This window comes from Anabas testudineus, chromosome 5 (assembly GCF_900324465.2).
Source record: "Anabas testudineus chromosome 5, fAnaTes1.2, whole genome shotgun sequence".
NCBI lineage: Eukaryota > Metazoa > Chordata > Actinopteri > Anabantiformes > Anabantidae > Anabas > Anabas testudineus.
This window is the reverse complement of record NC_046614.1, coordinates 2167794-2176722: the sequence shown is the minus strand read 5'-3', so window position 1 is coordinate 2176722 and position 8929 is coordinate 2167794. Positions and strand designations below refer to the sequence as shown.

The 8929-nt window shown below is 41.1% G+C and overlaps 1 protein-coding gene across 4 annotated transcripts in view; it reads left to right on the top strand.

Annotated features, from left to right (window-relative positions):
- Positions 1–543: 543 nt before the first annotated feature.
- setd5 (SET domain containing 5) overlaps positions 544–8929 on the top strand; it is a 32363-nt gene continuing 23977 nt past the window's right edge. For all 4 annotated transcript variants that reach the window (XM_026344561.1, XM_026344559.2, XM_026344560.1 and 1 more), the window contains exon 1: positions 544–966. The gene's annotated coding sequence lies outside the window, so the exon portion shown is untranslated. The remainder of the gene's footprint in view (positions 967–8929) is intronic.

Sequence of the window (8929 nt, the reverse complement as noted above, 5' to 3'; positions counted from 1 at the left end):
CGCCAGGTGGGGCTGGGCTGACCCTGCCGCTGCTGTCCCTGGAACTGGGCCCCGGAGACCCCGTGTAGTGAACGCCTGCTACTATGTATTGGTATAAAGGTCCTTCCACGGTAGATAGACGAATATAACCCTCAAATAAAAACCAAGAATCCCACTACCGCATTCAAATAAATTCCACTGCCTTTGAATTTAATAATACGCCTTTGCCGAAACTTAGAAGGTACGAGTCCTCTGCTGAATGTCACATTGCTTCCCGGCTGCAGCCGCTCTCTAGCTCTCCTCGTCGTGTTTCATTATGGAACACAAATTCGCACCCCTCCTCAAATTAGGGCCCGCCCCGGTTTACGCAGTTGCCGGGAAAGCATGATCGACGTGGAGCCGAACCAATGACTTACAAGTATTCCTAATTTCTAACATGATTGACAGATTAGTGTCGAGTCGTTGGCGAGAGGCGGGACTTCTCGTGAGGGGCCGTCCAAAGAGAGAGCCCCTGCACGGTCGCCAGGGAAACCCCGTGGCGTGGTTGTGTGTCAGTTTCGCTAGAACCCGCGGTCGATACCGGTGAGGAGGGGGATGGGCGGCGGTGTGAGAGCGAGCACCGACACAGACTCGGAGCCCAGTATCACACAGCAGAGGATACCCCGTTATAAATAGCGACTGTAAATGTACAATACACTAAAATAAATGGATCTAACTACCGGGGATCTAATGTAGACACTTAATGGATGCACTGCACCTGAACAGGACAGGGAATTTAACTTTACGCCTATGCGTGGGAGACACAGAGAAGTTTGTTTCCTACCCCTGGAAAAGGAGCTACTTTGAGGGCTAAGGATACAGGCGACACCGAGGCCGACACACAGGCCTACTGGTCTGGCTGGATTTGATGTTGGGATACTCTAAGGACTTCCTGCTATACGTTGCATGAATTTGCCTTGTTTGGACTAGTTTGGAATGCCTCTTTAGGTGAGTAAAGATTCTTTCAATAACGTTATGTGTTATTTGTTATATATCCTTTTTAAAATGGAGCCAGTAACATTAACAACTAGCCATGTTTTCAACATTGCTATGAACCTAACCAACTTGCGTTAGCTAGCTAACTACTTAGCGTGTACTTAAGTTTATTAGAACAAGTTAGTAGCTTCCACCATGTTTCCAGTGTGGAAGTGGTTTGCTCGGCTAGCTAAAAGGCTCCCTACAGTAACGTTAATGCTTTGCATTACAGAGCTGCTCTTAGCTGTGTCTGGAATGATCTTGGTGATCATGGTTATTTGCTCCTCGTGTTGTGTGTGTGTGTTTTGTATGTGTGTTTGATAGCTAGCATGTTCATCGCAGAGTACAACACGCTACCAGTCATTTGCCAATATTATAGCATTATTGCAAGCAACCACGGCCCCTTGGCTCTTATCGCCACTCTCCAAGTTTTCAGGAGTTTAGCTCGTGTATGCTTTAACGTTAGTCCTCCATTGGTGCCTCCACTTCAGTTTTTTTGACGTTTCATACCAGAGGCAAATCATTATCACTTGTTTATCTTTGTAATGCTATGTTACTAATTTGGGGAAGCATATTTTGCGGTTAGTTTATTAAAGTATAAATAGATGTTGTTTGGTGGCATTAAACAACAAATCTCAAAGTTTTGTTAATGTGTTTCCACAATGGCTTACAATACTCTTGATATTACATGACCAAAGCAGCAGCAGTATCCGAACCTCATATAGATTTTATTAGCGTTTGTTGCATAGTTATTACATTGAATTGAAAGTAGAATCGCATCCTATTTATTGGGCTAGGAACTTCAGATCTCTACGGCGTAGGGTAATACGGAAAACTTGTTTTGTAAGAACCAAAAACAATGATAGATTGTTGATTTGACAGCATTGCGTTAAATGTAGACCTGGGTCCACGAAACCGTCGAATATTTTGAAACTTATCCTGATACAGTGTGCACTTTAGTCATTATTGGCGACTCATGTTAGCTAAGCTACCAGCTGCTGTGTTAACGCTAGGTTAGCAGACAAGGCAACAAATGCTACACTAGCCTTCTTAGCAAACTTTGGGGATATTTTCCGGTTAATTTTACCCTATTTTCGAACCAATACTTTACACCATGTTCTCACATGAAGCGTCGCTTCAAACCAACGCCATAATTGCTGTGGATTTGTGGACTTCTACGTTTAGTTTTATGGGAGAACCTGGTGTGCTCATCACGGTGGTGTTTGGCTACATCATGTTAATGCATTCATCTTTGGCAGCAGTCCAGACTTCGCTCATGCGTGTGAATCAGGCTGAAAGTCCGCTTGGCTTTTCTCGACTTGTTCGTTTTGTGTGTTTCCGCGCGCGCGCGCGTGCATGTGGGCTCCAGTCATCGGAACCAGATCTGCTTGGTGGTGACTTGCTGTTCTTCACCTCCCCCAGCTACCAACCCCCCAGTCTCGGTGGCGGTTAAGAGAAATGGGTGGTATTTTAGAGGGGAGTTCTTGTTTCCTTTTTTAGCCTCAATTTTTTATTTAACCATGTGAGCAAGTGCAAGTAGCATTGTTGATCCGGACTGTAGCAATGACAAGTTTCGGCCAAGTTACGGGAGCCATAGCGGCTATGTTTTTAAGCACCATGGCGTTGCTGAATAACTAGGATCTTGTCTTGATTTATGAGGAAACGCTAATTATAGATATCTGATTTCAGGGATCAAAATCTGGTGTCAATATTAGACTGCTTTAGTATTTTCATAGTACGGTTGGTCGTTATTATTAGGTGAACACTACGTTATATTGTAAATTTGCGATACAAAACAGCTGTCAAGTGATACCGACACAGAGGGCCGAATGATTCAATAGCGCATTTCCCATATTGTAATCTTTTATTAGGTTTGTAATTTATTAGGACCCCGCGTTTTCCGAGCACAAATGGCTGCTCTAACCGTCGCCCGAGTATGCGTGTTTCACTCAGCTGCACCACGTAGGCACGCATTGTACGGAGTCCGGAGCTTAGAGAAAAGCAACGCTATTTTGTTTTGTCGGTCTTGGATAGGTCCATTTGTGTGTCACAGGATGTGTGACTGCCTCTCTACAGTTATATTTGTGTCTGATCATACTGAATGTATATTAATTTCTGCTCTGCCAACTGCTTGGTTGCTCTTTAAGCTTCCAGTATCAGTGTTTTTTTTTTTTTTTTTTCTGGGCTATAGTCGACCTTGCTTCAGTAGTACAAAGATTACAGCGAGGTTCAGCCAGTGCCAAGTATTCAGATTGATCTTGAAGCCCACTGGAAGCCAGATTGCTGCAAGCTGAGCCTTGTTTTCATTGGTTGTGCCTGACATTCTCTGAATGTGTTTCACATCTTTTAATAGAATGTGTCGGCTGCAGCTCACAGACTTTGCCACTTAGAACTACTGGAAACACAAGCCCTACTAGCACTCTCCTTGACCTGACCCTTCTTGGTATCGTGAACAAACATTGATCACTAACAGGAAGATATTAGACACAGCACATAGCAAAGTAAGAAATGACGCAGGAAAGCACACAATGATGAGCCTTCTAAACTCAACCTGCCACCCTGGGAAAACTAAGAGTGTAGTGTGTCGTGCTTTGCTGCTTGTTGCTGCTCTTGTGAACTGACCTGCCTGCTTCAGATTGTTATGTGTGTAATACATGTGGTAGGTGTGTTAAGCTACAATTTATGAAACAGGGCTCTCTTTGAGAGTAGCTCTGTGTGGATCTTTCTACAGGATATAAACCCTTCTTTCCCAATATGGGCCTCTGAGGCTCTGTAGATCTGTGGAATGTGCAGACATGCAAGGTTACCCTGGCCCATTTTTCTGTTTGCTAATGCATACAATCTTTCCCTCTCGTTGACATTGACACTGTGCTTACAAACTAGGAAAATGTAATTGCTGTGGGTGATGTGGCCTTGCAAACATGACTAGAATGAGTAAGCTCTGTGTAGCGATTAGTCTTTATCATAGTTATAGAAATTTTAAACCCTGATTTCTCTGTGTGTACATGTACAAAGGGAGTGAATCAGGATATTGGCCCATTTCCAAGAGAAGACAGGATTCTATCTCGATGCAGACGGTTGGAGAAGACTGGGTGAGAGGTGGAGGAGGGGGTGTTGCTGTGAGGAATAGGAGGGAGAAAGCCCTGTCCTTTTAGCTTCCCATTTGCATGCTGATGACACTTATCATTAAATGGAGGGCAGGTGTAGCTATTGATATGTAAATACGATTTCATGTGTGTTGTGCCAAGCCAAGTGTTGTGGATCTACACCTGTGTGGATTAAATTAATGTAGGTGAGAAGCAGCCGTGTGCTGTTTTGTTGTTTTCCTACACTGCTTTTGTTACTGTAGCGAATGGCAGCTAAAAAATAGTTCATCTATTACATCTAAACATGTTTATGATTTTTTTTTCTTAGCACAAAAGTATGTACTTTTTATCTGTATCATGTAGTTTATTTTGTGACTGTCTTGAGATGCCCTCTGTTGTTTGACTTCAGGGACACACATTGTAGTACTCCGGTTGTGTAGCGTCTCATCTACAGCTGCTGTGTGTTGTGTGGCTTGCCATCCTGCACAACGGGGTTAAAAACAAGTAACTCTAACGCCTGCCTCATCTGTGCTTTCTTATTGGTGCATGAGTACTGGAGCTGCTCCAATGGGGCGCAGCGTTTTCTCTGCACTAGGGGAGCCGTGTTGCAGAGGGCTGTGCTGGTTAATTCTGTTTTGTGTAGAGAAGCAGTGCTTCTTGGTAGAATAATGGAGGAAGACGAGGAGGAGGAGGAGGAGGCCTGGAAAAAAAACAAGGCAGAGAGGGGAGGGGTGAAGCAGGCAATCTACGTAATAATCTCTCTATCTGCTCTCTCTCTCCTGTTCGTGTTTTATTGCGCCTTTATATTTTTTCTTTCGTTTCTTTTATCTTTCTCCGTCTCACTGTCACACTACCTGTCTTGCTTTCTAATGTACTTCACTGAGACTAGAGCAGGGAAAAGCTCACCAGAGTTTGTGTCCCTGTGCCTTTTGAACTGCAGGCAGCCATTTTAGGCTTCTCCCTCCTGTCTCTTTGCCCCCCTCTTTCCTGGTTCCTTTCCATATTTGCTTTATGGAACTAAACAGGATAATAAAGGAGTCATATAATGATTAATAAAAATATATAAATGCTTTGTATGAGGCGAAACCAACATTGCAAAATCAAATTTCCAAGGATGTTTGCTTACAGGGTGTTGTCACATGGGGAGAGAGCAAATGAGAAGGAAGGCAGGAGGAAAAACAACCAGGAGAGCTTTTGCACCAGTCAGTTTTTCTGCTGTTCTTTTTAAAATATACAGCAGAAGTGTCAAAAAGGAAAATGAATGACTAGTGGTTTTTACTGTTCATAAGCACTCTGCTTTGTCACCATGAGAATATGTGGTTGTTTTTTTTTTCTATTTTGAGTAGATTGAGGTGGGAGTTTTTTTTTTTATTCCTTTATGTAAATTGTATTTATGGCTGGATAGTCATTCACTCATGCTTTTAACACCCATTTTGACTTAAAACACTGTCTTGAAACCTTGTTGAATTTACATTTGTTCCCCTCTGAAGCTTGATAGTTGTTTTATACCAAATAACATTACATACATCTTGTTATATTCATTACATTGACTTGAAGTCATATTAGGGCAATAGAAGCCCTGCAGCAGTCCAAAATGGCTTCCAATCCTCTGTTTGTGTGTGTGTATGTGTGTGTTTTTTGTTTTTGTTTTTTTGGGTTATTGCAATTAACTTATATATGGCTATATGTGCCTTGCTGCAAATGTTGTTGTGAGGTGGAGCCAGGACAAGCCCTCGTGTCACTCCGAAAAAGGCTGTCGGCCAAAAGAGGAAATGACATGTGAATATGTTTGTCATTCAGTGAGATCACGTGGTGAGAGACAGAGGGTGTCTCTGGTTCATGTTATGACAGAGCATGAGCTTATCTAACAACAAGATGGCTTTTTTTGGGTGTGACGCCTCTGCTAGACTACTACTCGGGAAAACATCCCTCCCCACATTTTGGAAAAGACATTGCTTGCAGGGAATACAGCCATTGTGAGAACCATGGCCACAGTGAAACAGACATTTGCTCCACATGGAAAAAAAAAATGCAGCCCTTGCCAATCATTTGAATGGGGGATGTGCGCTGACACAGCAGGGAGGGGGAGAGGGGGAACTGACGGGGAGTTGTCCAAAATGACGTACAGCAAAAAAAAAAAAAATGAATCCAGTTACATTTTTCCTGCAGAGCGTTGTGAAGTTTCCCAGCAAGTTGAAGTGTTGACCAATCTCATACATGCAAGCATGAATTCCTGGTGGCTTGTAGAATTATATTGACTCTTAATCACAAATATCTATTCCTCCAGTTGGATATTTCATTGCCATATTTATATATGAAACAACACACCTCCACAAACACAATACCTGTTGTGTAAAGCAAGGCTTTGTCTTTGTCTAAACCATAGAAGCAGCCCACTTTCAGTTTGACTTGGAGGAGAAAAAGGAAACAGAAGCAGCTTAGAAACAGTTGGTCAAGCCTAAACAGGCAGTAGTCTTTTCTGTTTTTTTGCTGTCTCTAGGTTACTGAGCATCAAAATGACAGTGGCTGGCTTGTTTGCCCCGAAACAGATGATTGATTTTGTGTCACGCTGGCCCTGCTGTTGACTGTTCTCTCCCCCACTCCTGTTATAACTCTCACTTGGCCTTTGTTCTCCATTGTGTGTCTCCTCATCCCTGGTCTGGTCTAGTTCCATTCAGGCCACTGGACATTGTTGTGTTAATGTCGAGGCACACTATGCTCCCAGGACTCCCGATTGCTCAGCATGATAATATCTACGGAAGCTAATCATTGTTGTAATAATCAGAATTATATCAGGAACTGAATACCAATTTGAAATATAAAGACTATCAAATACTTAGTGTTAAAATTCAAATAAAGCTAATTTTTCTAACATTTTTATTTTCAGTATATTTATTTTAGTGATTTCAAATTAAGACAGAAAATGTATCTAACTCTAGTCATTTTGCAAGATCCATGACAGTCAAGAAAATGTATTCACCATTTCTCAGCCACACCTTCTCTTTATGGTGTGTAGTTCCTCCTCATGGGCTTGCCAGCTCAGAGGGTTTTTGGAAGTTTTGCAAGTTAGAATTAGAATGTACAGGCTGTTAAAGTGATTATATAAGTCAGGGATAGAATTTACTTTTCCTACTGTGGTGCCTGTTCAGAGTAACTTTTGTTTTTTTACACAGTATTCGTGTTCAGTTCAGAGTGGGCCAGTGCCTCAGTCTGATCACATTTAGCTTGTTGTAACTGTGGCTGAGAGTTTGTTGTTTCCTACAGTAGCAACATTAACATTTAAAAAATAATTTCTCTAATAATAGGGATGATTTCTGTATAGAATATTGCATATGTTTAGCACAGTGCATGTAACATTTGTTTGAAGGTGAACTTATTGTAGCTCGTTTTTAGACCAAGATAGTGGAATGTTGGTTCTAAGTTAACCCTTCTTTAAAACGGCTTGTTGTTTACACTAAACTCTAAAAGGTCGATAAAATGCTGCCACAGTGTTCTTTTTACACAACTGCCAACAACTTAGCTTAAGTCTGAATCATGTTGTAAAGACTATCTCTCCTTTAGTTTGTGTTATAACTGAAAATAACTGAAGCTACAAATCCCCTAATACTCTATAACTAAAGTGGAAAATTTGTGCCAATGTCACTATGTTAAGTGGCAGAGAGAGGAAAGAGTCAACAATGCACTTCCTGTCACATGAAGTTTAATATCGCGGGGGTAGTATGTGTCCAAAATTTATCATACCTACCTGACATTAATCAGACATTGGTAAAAGAGAAATGCTGTGAGGTGATTTTTCTAAGCGCATAAATTAATTTTATGTTTTGAGAAGTCAGCTACAGTCATACAGTTAGCTAATGTTAGCTAATGAAGTGCTCTGCGAGTTATGGGCTAAAGCGTCTAATGTAACCCTCAAACTTTTTTGGTGATTGCCTTAAGGATAATTTCAGTCCTTTTTCTTATCATTTAACCATAGTTGTGAAAAACCCCATGCTGAAGGATGAAATCAAGCATCAACCAAAGTTAGCATGCTGCTAACATTTAGCCTGCTATTGCAGCTAGTTAGCTTGTTTACAACTTTATCTCAAGGTTTTCTACTCACCAAAGCCTAGAGTTGTTCCAAATTGGGCTTTTCTGTTGCTCACAGAACACATTGCTCTCTCTGCATCTGTATTGGGTTCTAACCTTTATGCCATTATTATCACAATTGAATTTGTGAAATCCATTGTGAAATTTAATTATTTGCTTGTTTCAACAACAAACATTACATTTTCAGTCATAGATGGCAATGTTGTGTGACGGTCTGTCATGCAGTGTATTCTGTGCAGTTACTTACTTTGTATAGGTAGCTAGCTAAATGGCACTCAACATTGCTTTGATTATAAAGAACCTTTTGTCCTTTAGCTCCTAAACTGCAGTATTATTGACCTATTTACAGAAATGCATACAGCTACCTGTACTTATAAGCTCCTATCCTGGCAGCAGTGTAAGGAGAGGGATTCATATATGTAGACAAGCTCTGGCAAGGAATTTTAGCAACTGTAACGTTACAGTGGGCTGTTCAGGAATGTTACACAGGAATGTGGCCAAAACCTGCAATTCGTTCACATATGTTTGTTTGTTTTTTCTTTTGATATGTGAAATATTTGTTGCTCGGGGCAGATGCTAAATTAACAGTGTCCATAGTTTCATGTCATGTATGTCATGTAATGTGACTGAAAACAAGGAATATATTTTTCTGTGTGTGTAGTGTTATTGAATCAAGACAATAAAAGTAATTGTAAGTAGAAACCACAAATTAACAAGAAATAATACTTTTTTATATTATGACATGTTTTTTGTCAGAGAATAGG